The following is a 14668-nucleotide window of genomic DNA, read 5'->3' as shown; positions in this document are numbered from 1 at the left end:
ATCCAGAAATATAATGCATTTTGTAGAATGAGGAGGACTTGTGTCTCCTTCCCTAATACCACTCTACAGATTGATAATCTTTCTGTTTGACAGATATTCTCTTCATATTGCCTTTGATATATTATTAGGACTTAGACAACTAGTTATTTGTTTAAGCTGTACCTGTGTGTATTTTATTATTTGGTGCTCAACAATTTTATAGAAATCCACATTTTGTTAATGACAAAATATTATTTGCATTATTATTGATGTTACAACACAAAATAGAACTTAGACCCTAATCTGGCTCCTTTGTCCCTCCTACTCCATAGATCTTTATTTTTTTTTTTTTTTTTTTTTTTTTTTTTTTTTTTTTTTTTTTTTTTTTTTTTTCCATAGATCTTTAGATCCTAATTCTACCACTGGGAAAATTAGTTTGAGAAAAAGTATTTTTGATCAGTGACTTTCAATATATATATATATATATATATATATATATATATATATATATATATACTGTTTCTTGTTGTGCTTTACCTAAGATAAGGTTGAACACATGACTTACTAGTGTGGCCCATTCTTAGGGTGACTCGTCTTGCCTGGCTGGTATAGAAGAGCTAGTCTAATTAATTTGTCTGAACAACTTCTAATTTGAACCAAGGAGTGATGTCATTTATGCTTGGAGGAGGATTCTAAGATTTCAAGACCTTATCTAGGCATAAATTTGACTTCCTTGATGTGAAACAATGACCATCACAGATGAAAAAGGTAGAATCACTCCATATTTTCTCTCCCTTTTCTAGAGTAGTAACACTTCTAGATGCAGCAAGTTTATTCATGTAGACTAGCCTATAATACTGCGATGCAATTGTGACACTGACCACCTAGAATTACTATAGATTTTACAAATTAAGTGCACAGATTGGCCTCACCTTAGGCACTAATTGCAAGCTATGGGGTTCCCAGGTTACCTACACTTTTAACCAGCTAGCTCCAAATTTGATGTTTCTGCCACTTTCTCAGATTTGATAACTCACTAGTTTTACTCACAGAACTCAAGGAGGCGCACTATACTTACGATTGTAGTTTTATTACAAAAGATTTAAGTGAGGACCTGCCAAAAGAAATGGATTAAGGCAAGGTCAGTGAGGATCCTGAATTTAAAGCCTCTGTGTTCTCTGTGGAATTAGGACACATCCCTCCTTCTGGCACATTGATGAATTCACCAACTTGGAACTTCACCTGAGCCTCAGTATCAAGAGATTTTATTGGAGTTTTATTACATAGTCATAATTGATTGAATCATTAGCTGTGTGATCAAATTAGTTTCCAGCTTTCCCTCTCTTCCCTGGAGGTCAGGCTGATGTCACCTACCTCAAAGTCTCAACATTCTAATCTCATAGTGGTCTTTCTGGCATGGCCAGTACCCATCCTGAAACTGTCTAAGGGGCATAACATGAGTCATTTCATTAGCATAAACTAAGAAGGGGTCACCATAAATAACAAATATACTCTTGTAACAGAAAATTCCAGTGGTTTAGAAGGTCTGTCCAAGGAACCTTAGAGAAAGACTACACAAATTCTTATTTATAGAAATCTAGCACTTACACAGTTATACTATGGTATGGCTATGGATAATAGAATTAAATGTAATATTAAAAATGTCAAGAGGCAAATGACATTCAGATACTCACGGGACACGGAATACACATGGACTTTGAAGTCAGACCTGAATTTGAATTCTTGTTCATTAATATGTACTATGTGGCTATGAAATTGTCATTTATTCTGTATGACTCTTATTTATCTATAAAATAGAAAATACTAATATTCATTTATAAAAATTGTTCTAGAAAATATAGTACACCCATGTCAAGGTACCTGCTTAAATACTATGATGATTAACTTTATATGTCAACTTGGCTAGGCCATAAAGTATCCAGATGTTTGGGCAAACTTATTCTGAATGTTTTTGTGAAGGTGTTTGGATGAGATTAACATGGAAATTTCTGAATTTTGAGAAAAGCAAACTGCCTTTTTCAAAGTGAGTAGGCCTTATCTGATCAGTTCAAGGCCTGAGTAGAACAGAAAGGCGAGTTTCTCTTAAGCAAGGGAGAATTCTCTGGCAGACTGTCTTTAGACTTCGTTTTCAAAATTAACTCTTTCTGGTCCTACAGCAGTCTTCAGACTCAAAATGGAGCATTGGCTCTCCTGGGTCTTCAGCCTGCCTGCTCAGATTTTGGACTTCTCAGCTTCCAAATCATGTGAGCCCCAATTCATTCATTCTCTCTCCTCAATCTCTCTCTCTCTCTTTCACACACACACACACACACACACACACACTCCTATTGGTTCTGATTCTCCAGAGAACCCTGACTAATATAAATACACCTTTTTAAAAATGATTATTTCTTTACAATCACTGTTAAATCCAATGTATTCCATGTGAAATTCAGCTCTCATCTATAGGTCATTAGATCATTGATATCTGGATAAACACATAGCTGAAAAGATGCCTACTTAAGAATATATGCCAGCTTTCTATAAATTCTATCATCTGGCATAACAATGATAATCTGGGAAAATCAGATGCATCTACTTAGAATGTTTGGTAAGTATTTTAGATTCTGTGAAAGATAAATCCTTAAACAACCTGATTAGAAGAAAGAAAAGATTGAATGGGTTCACAAACAAGATTGATGATAAGAAAGGAAATCATAATTCTGACAATAGGAGTCAGGACTTGAATCCAAGCATTTTGGCTTCAAAGGTCAGGTTAAAAATGGAGGATTAGACTTCCAGTTTTGGCTCTGACATGTAAAAAGCTTGGAAATTGTTGTACCCATCCTATCCTGGCAAGGTAATTCTGAAATACATCCAAAGCTTTCTACACAATGGAGGTGTACAATTCAGAAGTTTTTATCAATTTCTGGTTGCAGAGCCTTGGGAAAAGGATATTCCTGTCATTGCAGGCCCTCTATCCATCCTGTCTTACCTAAAGTGAGTATTTCATAGACCAGAGGCCCAGGGCCAATAGTTAAGGCTGTTTTAGAGAGGAATATAATATTCCCACTACCCACATCTTACTGTCACACCAACAGGATTCCAGTATAATAATAGTGGATTATGACTGAAAACACTTTAAAATATATATTTTCTCTGAGTAGGTATACTTGAGAAAACCAAAATCAGTAGAGGAGAAAAAAAAACAAGGACATTAGTCTCTGGTACTATAACAGGTACCTGTAGCAAACATTAAAGAGCAACTCCTAACCAGGCTAATATCAATCCTCACTCTAGTGACTTATTAACCTCAGTTTTCTGTTATCTGATAGAACATGTTCAGCTTTCGATAAAAATTTGCAAGTATTATCAAAAGCATAAAAAATAACACTGTAGTGTTAAGATATAAAACAAGCCTCAGAGCCAGACTCAAATATGGAACAGATATTAGAATGAATAGATGGGAAATTTAAAATAACTATGATTAATATTAAGGGCTCCAATGGAGAAACTAGATAACATAAAAAAATAGATGGGTAATATAGCAGAGAGATGGAAATTCTGAGTTGACAAGAAATTCTATAACATTAACACTGGAATATAAATGAGGAATGCCTTTGATAAGTTCATAAATAGACTGGTTACGGTGAGGAAAGAATCAGGAAGCTTGGAGTTAATTAAATTTCCCCACTTGAAAAGAAAAAAAAAAAAAAGATCAAAACAAAAGAGGATACTTAAGTACAATGGGACAACTTTAAGAGATATAGGTGATATTGGTACATCAAAGAAGATGATAGAGAAGACATAATTGGAGGAATAATATCTGAGAACTTAATAAAATTAATGATGGACATAAAGCCACAGATCACGTAAAGAGATGATGTATATTTGTGTTTGTGTATGTGTGTATATAAGCCCTTCACCTAAGCATGTGATATTCAAACTGTAGAAAATCAAGGAGAAAGGAAAAATCTTGAAAGACTCCAGGATTAAAACATCTTACCTAGATCAGAATAGAATTATAGCAAACATAATAATGAGAATACATGAAAACAAAAGAGAGTAGAGTGAACTATTTAATATGTTGAAAACACCAGAGCACCTGGGTAGTTGAGTGTCTGCCTTCAGCTCAGGTTGTGGTCCCCCAGGGTCCTGGGTTCAAGTCCCATATCAGGCTCCCTGTGGGGAGTCTGCTTCTCCCTCTGCCTGTGTCTCTGCCTCTCTCTCTGTGTCTCTCATGAATAGTTGAACGAAATCTTAAAAAAAAAAATTGACACATAAATCTGAATTCTATATCCAACAAAATTATCCTTTATAAATGAAGAAAATACTTTTTAGATAAACAAAAATTGAGGGAATTCATCACCAGCAGGCCTCCCTTAGAAGAAATATTATGTGTTCTTCAGACAGTTGGAAAATGGTATAGATCAGAAACTTGGAACCTGTACAAAGGAAGAACATCAGAGGAAGAATAAATGGGTAAAATATTTTTTCATCTTAATCTCAAAGGTCTTTTACAGTAATAATACTAACAATGAGTTGAATGATTATAGTATATGGATATGTGAAGTGAATGACAATGATGTTCCAAGGTACAAGAGGGGAGTATTGGCAATAATTTATTATAATTTGTTGTAAGATACCAACAATCTGGGTCACAAATCAGGTCTCAATTGATACTAAAAGACTGGGATTGTCCCCTGCATATTTTCAGACCACAGTGCTTTGAAACTAGAATTCAAGAAGAAATTTGGAAGAAACTCAAACACATGGAGGTTAAAGAGTATCCTACTAAAAGGTGAATGGGTCAACCAGGAAATTAGAGACAATTAAAAAGATTCATGGAAACTAATAAAAATGAAGATACAACTGTTCAAAATTTTTGGGATACAAGAAAAGCAGTCCTAAGAGGAAAATACATTGCAATACAAGCCTTCCTAAAAAAAAAAAAAAAAAAAAAAAAATGGAAAAAACTCAAATACACAAGCCACCCTCACACCTAAAGGAATTGGAGAAAGAACAGCAAGTAAACCTCCACCAAGCAAAAGAAGAGAGATAATAAAGAGTCGAGCAGAATTCAATGAAATAGAGACCAGAAGAACTGTAGAACAGATCAACAAAACTAGGAGTTGATTCTTTGAAAGAATTCACAAGATAGATAAACCCCTCGCTAGCCTTATTAAAAAGAAAAGAGAAATTGGATTTACCCCAAAGATACTGATGCAGTGAAAGATCGAGACACCTGCACCCTGGTGTTTCTAGCAGCAATGTCCACAATAGCCAAACTGTGGAAGGAGCCTCGGTGTCCATCGAAAGATGATGGATAAAGAAGATGTGGTTTATGTATACAATGGAATATTCCTCAGCCTTTAGAAATGACAAATACTCACCATTTGCTTCGATGTGAATGGAACTGGAGGGTATGATGCTGAATGAAGTAAGTCAATTGGAGAAGGACAATCATCATATGGTTTGACTCATACATGGAATATAAGAAATAGTGAAAGGGACTATGAGGGAAAGGAGGGGAACTGAGTGGGAAAAATTAGGGAGACAAACCATGAGAGACTGCTAACTCTGGGAAACGAACAAAGGGTTATGGGAGGGGAGGGGAGCGTGGGTTTAGGGTAACTGGGTGATGGGCACTGTGGAGGGCACTGGATGGGATGAACACTAGGTATTAGAGTAAATGTTGGCAAATTGAACTTCAATAAAAAGAAAAAAAACATATGAATGGATAAAGAAAAGAAATAAATATCTTCTATGTCAGATACTGTAGTGAGACTCAGGTAAAATTCATTCTGAGAGAAATTCCTCTCCAGTTGTGAACTTTTGAAATCAACAAGTCATATGCTTCCAAAATACAATTTGAGGGCAGCCTGGGTGGCTCAGTGGCTTAGCGCTGCCTTTAGCCCAGGCTCTGATCCTGGAGACCTGGGATCGAGTCCCACGTTAGGCTCCCTGCACGGAGCCTGCTTCTCCCTCTGCCTGTGTCTCTGCCCCCCCCCCGTGTGTCTCTCATAAATAAATAAAATCGTAAAAACCAAAAAACAAACAAACAAAAAAAAACAAAGTACAATTTGAGGCAAGGTTGGATAAATATTCCAATTCCAAAAGGAAGAGATAGGAAAGGCAAAAAAAAAAGGGGGGGGGGCGGTAATAAGTCCAAGGTAAATCTAAAACTCAATGGGGATTGTGATGCCCCAGATATGGTTTTGTTTTTTAAAATTCCCCTGGCTATTCGGGGTCTTTTCTGATTGCACACAAATCTTAAAATAATTTGTTCTAACTCTCTGAAGAAAGTCCATGGTATTTTGATAGGGATTGCATTAAACGTGTACATTGCCCTGGGTAACATTGACATTTTCACAATATTAATTCTGCCAATCCATGAGCATGGAATATTTTTCCATCTCTTTGTGTCTTCCTCAATTTCTTTCAGAAGTGTTCTATAGTTTTTAGGGTATAGATCCTTTACCTCTTTGGTTAGGTTTATTCCTAGGTATCTTATGCTTTTGGGTGCAATTGTAAATGGGATTGACTCCTTAATTTCTCTTTCTTCAGTCTCATTGTTAGTGTATAGAAATGCCACTGATTTCTGGGCATTGATTTTGTATCCTGCCATGCTACCGAATTGCTGTATGAGTTCTAGCAATCTTGGGGTGGAGGCTTTTGGGTTTTCTATGTAGAGTATCATGTCATCAGCGAAGAGGGAGAGTTTAACTTCTTTGCCAATTTGAATGCCTTTAATGTCTTTTTGTTGTCTGATTGCTGAGGCTAGGATTTCCAGTACTATGTTGAATAGCAGTGGTGAGAGTGGACATCCCTGTCTTGTTCCTGATCTTAGGGGAAAGGCTCCCAGTGCTTCCCCATTGAGAATGATATTTGCTGTGGGCTTTTTGTAGATGGCTTTTAAGATGTTGAGGAATGTTCCCTCTATCCCTCCACTCTGAAGAGCTTTGATCAGGAATGGATGCTGTATTTTGTCAAATGCTTTCTCTGCATCTATTGAGAGAATCATGTGGTTCTTGGTTTTTCTCTTGCTGATATGATGAATCACATTGATTGTTTTATGGGTGTTGAACCAGATTTCAGGTTGTACTACAAAGTTGTGGTCATCAAGACAGTGTGGTACTGGCACAAAAACAGACACATAGATCAATGGAACAGAATAGAGAACCCAGAAGTGGACCCTCAACTTTATGGTCAACTAATATTCGACAAAGCAGGAAACACTATCCATTGAAAGAAAGACAGTCTCTTCAATAAACGGTGCTGGGAAAATTGGACATCCACATGCAGAAGAATGAAACTAGACCACTCTCTTTCACCACAGATAAAGATAAACTCAAAATGGATGAAAGATCTAAATGTGAGACAAGATTCCATCATAATCCTAGAGAAGAACACAGGCAACACCCTTTTTAAACTCGGCCATAGTAACTTCTTGCAAGATACATCCACGAAGACAAAAGAAACAAAAGCAAAAATGAACTATTGGGACTTCATCAAGATAAGGAGCTTTTGCACAGCAAAGGATACAGTCAACAAAACTAAAAGGCAACCTACAGAATGGGAGAAGATATTTGCAAATGACATATCAGATAAAGGGCTAGTTTCCAAGATCTATAAAGCACTTAGTAAACAACACCAAAGAAACAAACAATCCAATCATGAAATGGGCAAAAGACATGAACAGAAATCTCACAGAGGAAGACACAGACATGGCCAACAAGCACATGAGAAAATGCTCTGCATCACTTGCCATCAGGGAAATACAAGTCAAAACCACAATGAGATCCCACCTCACCCCAGTGAGAATGGGGAAAATTAACAAGGCAGGAAACCACAAATGTTGGAGAGGATGTGGAGAGAGGGGAATCCTCCTGCACTGTTGGTGGGAATGTGAACTGGTACGGCCACTCTGGAAAACTGTGTGGAGGTTCCTCAAAGAGTGAAAAATAGACCTGCCCTACGACCCAGCAATTGCACTGCTGGGGACTTACCCCAAAGATACAGATGCAGTGAAACGCCAGGACACCTGCACCCCGATGTTTCTAGCAGCAATGGCCACGATAGCCAAACTGTGGAAGGAGCCTCGGTGTCCATCGAAAGATGATGGATAAAGAAGATGTGGTTTATGTATACAATGGAATATTCCTCAGCCGTTAGAAACGACAAATACCCACCATTTGCTTCAACGTGGATGGAACTGGAGGGTATTATGCTGAGTGAAGTAAGTCAATCGGAGAAGGACAAACATAATTTGGTCTCATTCATTTGGGGAATATAAATAATAGTGAAAGGGAATATAAGGGAAGGGAGAAGAAATGTGTGGGAAATATCAGGGAGGGAGACAGAACATGAAGACTCCTAACTCTGGGAAACGAACTAGGGGTGGTGGAAGGGGAGGAGGGCGGGGGGTAGGGGTAAATGGGTGACGGGCACTTAGGGGGGCACTTGACGGGATGAGCACTGGGTGTTATTCTGTATGTTGGTAAATTGAACACCAATAAAAAATAAATTTATTATAAAAAAAATAAAACTCAATGGGGCAAATACCTTAAATCCTAAGACTTGAGAACAATCCTGTTTGGTTCACTGCCCCATGTTCCAGACCTACTAGGGCAATGGTCTTTCCTTCCAGATGCACTTGGGAGTAGGACCGCCAAGTCTCCAAATGGCCCTGCGTTCACAGCTTTGGGAAGCCCCATCTCCAGCGTTTTGCTGGGCGTAGTTTACATAGGCACAGTTGATACTGCGGGTCTCATGAGTCTGGAATCTTGCTCTTTTAGCACTCCCAGCCTGGGATGGTGGCGTGTGGCTCCAGTGGCCATCGCCTTCAATGGGGCCTTGCTGCCCTAGCAGTTTTCTGCCTGTCCCTGTGGTCTGTGGAGACATCCTTAGAAATCTAGGTCAGAGCAGCTATGCCCCCATGGTTTGTGCGCACTCTGCTCTGACAGAGAAGGCATCATGCCCATGCTGCCAGATGACTGGGCCATCTTAAAGGGGATCACTTCTGCTAATACAACACCCAGTACGGCAGGAGCTGTACCAACGGAAGGGTTGGGGGAATAGGTTGCTAACCTAAATAACTTTAGAAATGAGTTGAGTTTCTAAGAATAAAGTCAAAAGGCACTGCATATACACACTGTAGTTCATGAAGTTTTTCTCACAGAGGCAAGAGTTAACAATTCTGACAGCGCTATAAACGTATATAGGAATGGAACAATTAAAAAAATGGGTGATGGGTGGTGGGATCCAGGATCCTTACTGTTGGGTAGGAGTTTATAGATAGCAAAGAGGGAAGGCTAAAAAGGTCCATGTGATAATGGTTTAGAGTCGCTGACATCAGTGTGAACTCATGTTTAGCAGGATAGAATACAGACGATTAGACAGAGATAGTTATAAAGATGTGTATGTATCATCTGTTAGGATGCAAACATGCATCAGTTCACCATGAACATCTAGGTTAGAAATATCTATGCGGTAAATAATACAGTGTCAACATTTATAAATTTTAGCCTCTAGAGGACACATGGAGATAGAGACAGAAACATATTATTGCTAAGAGCCTTTAATTTGCTCTTAGTGCATGAAGAATCAAAAGGACAAAACCGTATACTTAAAAGCTAAATAACCTTAGCAATGCTATTGTATGAATTATGTTCAAATTAATACCCAGGACACAATGAACATATCTTATTCGTAAATGCCAGCAAAGATTCTCAAAAAAATATCAACCAGTTCCAAATAGTACTACAAAATAGTAAAGAAAAGAAATTGATCATCAATTAGAATGTAATAAACTGGAAATTACTTGGGGCACCTGGGTGGCTCTTAACTGGCATCCACTTAGGCGTCTGTCTTCGGCTCAGGTCCTGGGATTGAGCCCCTCATCAGGCTCCCTACTCAGCAGAGTCTGCTTTTCCCTCTGACCCTCCTCCCTGCTTGTGCTCTCTCTCTCTCTCTCTCTCTCTCTCTGTGTGTCTCAAATAAATAAATAAATAAATAAATAAATAAATAAATAAATAAGATCTTAAAAAAAAAAAACTTCCCCTTCCAAACTGGAAATTAATAAAAATAGTATAGAATAAATAAATGCAGAGATCCTAAAAAAATTAAAGTACCCTCTTAACTAAATCTGGAGTTTAGAAAGCAAATTTGAAATGCTGTCTAAAATATCTCTGTGGTTTGGACATTGGTACCATTCAAGTCATGGCCAAGGTATGGAGCTGGGAGTGCTCTAGTTGTTCTTAGACCTAGCATCATCCAGGGCAGTCCTAAAGCAGGTCCCACTGAGTATTGAACCAGTCTTAAGCTTGAGGCTGTAACTAGAATTATTTACCTGGTTCTTTTTAAATAACCGTGTCATAATCCTTATTATAGTTACCACATAAATCGAAACCTCTGGAGTACATGCTCATCATTTATTCATCCTCCTATGGCTCTGCATAATTTCTAATTGAATAAATTCCTGCCCTTCATAGTACTTTACATTCTTGCCTTCTGGATCTCATTATCTTAGTTTTATTTGAAAACAAGATTTTCCCAAGCATTGTACCATTTTTGGTAGAGATTGTTTTCTTCCCATGTTCCTCATATCAGTGAGTATAAAGGTAGCATAGGATAGTTCTTTGTGTTCCTCACTGACAAGTCTAGGCCATCATCTTCAGTGAATTTGTCCTCCATGCCAACTCATCCACATATTCCCATGCATAAATTTCAAAAAGCTGTTACTGTAAGAAAATATAAAACCATGATGATGGGTGGGTGTCAAAAAATGTCAAACATTTTTTGATGTTTGATGTTTACAAACGTCAGATGTAGACTCAGTACTTTCAGGCAATTCTGTTCCATTCCATGATTAATTCCCTCTGCCACTGCCCAAACTCATCCATGACTTTTCCTCTGTTCTCAGAAATCTACTTTTATGCTCAAATATTTTGATGCTACAGGTAACCGTCCTCTCTGTTTATTCTACTTAGTGGACTCCATTATTGTAGCACGCCCTTAATATAATTCTTCTTACAAATAAGAACCCCCCCCAAAAAAAAGAAACCCTCTCTTGTCCCCATGTATTCTAGTCTTTCTTCTTTTTGTTATTTTTCGTTTTCTTCAGAGTAAAACTCCTAACAGACCACCTGTATTCACAATCTCCATTTTATATTATTTTAGTCTTTAAGTAATTTTTGCATTGATATTTTGGTAATATGATTCTTAGAATAAACCAAATCCTGTAGTTTTATTATCCACAGGGCAATGATTTACATCCGCAGCCCAGATATCGTTACTGTGTTCCATAGTCATGTGTCTAAATGCTTCATACTTCGTTCTTTATTTGCCTGATAGGAATCTGAATTTAGTTACTATTGAAATCTGATCCCCCTTAAACTCCATACCTGTTTTTTCAGTCCTCACTACTTTAGGAAATGGCATCAGTTGCATAAACTAAAAACATGGTGTCTGGATCCATTTTTTTATTTCTCTCTACCATTAATCTCCTCATATAATGCATTAACAAGACCTTTCTGCTGCTTTGTCCAGGGTTTTCCTAGTTTTAATATTGAACTTCCTACATCCCAGCAAACTCCTCAATCCTGTGCAAATCAGGATGGTTGGTAACCATGGTTCCATCTCCAAATTATATCCTTTATCTGTCCAGTTCTCTCCATACTCCCTGCTACTGTACTTTACCCAGGTCAGCAGTTTTGTTCACCTGGATTAGGAATTTTGGCTCTTATTTCTCATCTGCTTCTCTTGACATTTGCAACTCATTATTCATAGATGTTCCAAGGGACAAGATTAGGTGTTCTATTTTAAAGCATAAATGAGATAACACCCATTCCTCTGAAATCTTTGGTGGTGGTGGTGGGTTTTTTTTTTCCCATTATATGTTATTTTAATTCACTTTCCTATTCTTGAATGACAAGGTCCTACTTAAACTGGGCCTGCCTCATTCACTTACTTTAACTTGTATCTGTCACACATTAATGACTACATCATCAGCCATACAGCTCTGACTTTCTTTCTGTTCTATAGGCATATAATTTGTTTATACCTAGGGTCTTCACACCTGTTAATTCCCACAGACAGTGATGCTCTGCCCACTGAGGATGAGTCCTACTTCTCCTTATTTTAAAAGCCCCCTCTATTGCTAGAATAGTACCTAATAGTAGGTTCTTAATAAATGAACAAATAATCACAAGAATTGTGCTGAATAAACATGCCTATCAGAAAGAATAGTTTGGTGATTTATAAAATGTAGATGAAATGTAGTATTATGCAGCAAGCTGCATACTGCAGGCTAATATAATAAATTTGAAATACTCTGTGGGGCAACAACTTTTCTTGCCTTATTCAGGTATTCGTGTTCATCACAGTCTCTCATTTTCCACTTGCAAGGCATTTTTAAGAGCAAATTGTCACCATTTAAAGAAAGGTTGTCCTTACTATAGTACTTCAAACTATAGGATGTCAATTATGGTTTGTATGTGATCCAGGCATGCTCTAAAATTGAATACAAAACTATGTGTACATGGATATATGTATATTCATTTTGTCTGTAGAAAAATTTCCACTGCTTTCTTAGATTTCAGTGAAATCTTTGGTATGGAAATGTTTGTGCTGTTAGAGAAAAGTATTATTTATTGTCTCTAAAATGTTTTTTAAAAGTTTGCTTTCCATAAAAGACTGTCACCTCATAAGTCTATAAATCGGTAACATCCTTAAAACTAAATTATATTTTTTGCCACCCTCATAGGTTTTTGAAAGTTAAATTATCAATGTTTGTTTTACAAAAATGTATTCCTGAAATCACAAGCCCATTCACAGAAATTCACCAACATTTTAGTTGTTTTTATTTCTAGTTATTTGATCATGTGCCTTAATTCTGGTCAGAAGATAAATTGTAAAAATCTTATGGAAAATGCAAATAGTACATTAAGATTGCTTCATTTCTAAATGTAAGTGACTTACCTTAAAGTTGTTTGACATATAGCCCTACTTCTTAAGACAGATTTTCCAAAAATATTTTTTAAGACAGACTTTCCAAAATCGTAACTGATATATCCTTTTGTTTTCCATCTCCAGTACTATTGGCAGAAATATTTGCCTCATTTCTTGGAGATTTCTTTTTTTCAAGTTTGGTAGGAAGATCCATTATCTACTACTTCATGGTGATAAAATTGTCGGTTGATTATTATCATTTTTTTTAATTTAAAGATTTTGTTTATTCATGAGGGAGACAGAGAGGCAGAGACACAGGCAGAGGGAGAGGCAGGCTCTCTGAGCAAGAGCCTGATGCAGGTCTCGATCCCAGAACTCCAGGATCACGACCTGAGCTGAAGGCAGACGCTCAACCAGTGAGCCGCTCAGGCATCCCGGTTATTATCATCTTTGTAGAGCTATGATTTTATTTAAATTTATTTATTTCACAGAGCAGAATTTCGGCCTTAGCTTTTCTAACTTGTTTAAAATGATACTTAAAATGGATAATCCTTGCTAAATAGAATTTTCTTCTAATTTAATTGTTTAATAGTGTCTCACTGGAAAGGAAATGGACCCAATAAATAAGGTAAGTTGGGAATGTGTGGGAGAATGTCATTAGGTCACATTTTCCAAAATCATAATTACCTCTAAATGAATATTCTTGATTATCTGCAAGTACATTAACAGTGATTTATTCTCAGCAAGGACCTGGAATACTCATCATCCTTAGGACGGACCACTGATTATCTAGTCAGTGATTAGAATTTTCATGTATTCTCTTCAGAGGAATTTGAGAGCTAACTCAGGAGTCTGGCCCATTCCCCAAATCAATTCCAAGTCTCCAATAACCCATGGTGGGTGAGCTGAGTCTCATTATCAAACTCGAAAGTACAATTTAGAAAGTCTTTGTTCCCTGGGCAGCCTTAAGTATTGTTAATTTGCCAAGCCATGTTTCTGTTACCAGATTATCAAGATAACTAAAATTCCTGCACTTGGCCAATCAGGTGACAAAGCAGAATGTTTTATGTTATTTTATAAATATTTATCCGGGTTTTGTTTTATAAGTAAACAGGTTTGTAGATATACTATTAATAATGAGAAGCAACAAACTAAGTTCGTATTAGGCTAAAGGAATTTCCATTTGATCTATGCTGATCTCATTCAGGTTTGAGAGTTTTAAAAATCATAAGTAACATTTATATGGAGCTTCTGTAAAATTTGTATCATAATGACACCTTGTAAGGTCTAGAGTATTACTCAAATCCAATATATAACTAAGAAAATTCACTGTACAGCAGCATTATTTTCGTGTGAAAAATATCTGCTTTTACAATAGCAAATGATAAACTTATCAAGACAGAAGAAGCATTGAAAAAGTGCAAGTGCAGCAGAGAACAATCTTGACTGATCCCTTGAATCTCATTAAATGCCAGTCCATTGACATCAGCACAGTGGGTTCAAGTAAAGCCATTTTCATGAAGAGATTTACTTTGTTATGAAATACATCTGATCCAGAATAGCACTTGTTAAACTGTAATAGGAGCCTCTTTCCCCTTTCCTTTGCCAAGCCGTTGTGGACCATACGTTTGTAAAATACAAAACAAAACAAAAACCTAGACAAATGATGGTATGCTTTGATGTCATGACCATGTCAACTTGCTCTTAATGTTTCTAAACATGGAATAGGATGATGATT

Source organism: Canis lupus, chromosome 13 (assembly GCF_048164855.1).
Source record: "Canis lupus baileyi chromosome 13, mCanLup2.hap1, whole genome shotgun sequence".
Taxonomy (NCBI): domain Eukaryota; kingdom Metazoa; phylum Chordata; class Mammalia; order Carnivora; family Canidae; genus Canis; species Canis lupus.
This window is presented reverse-complemented; position numbering follows the sequence as displayed.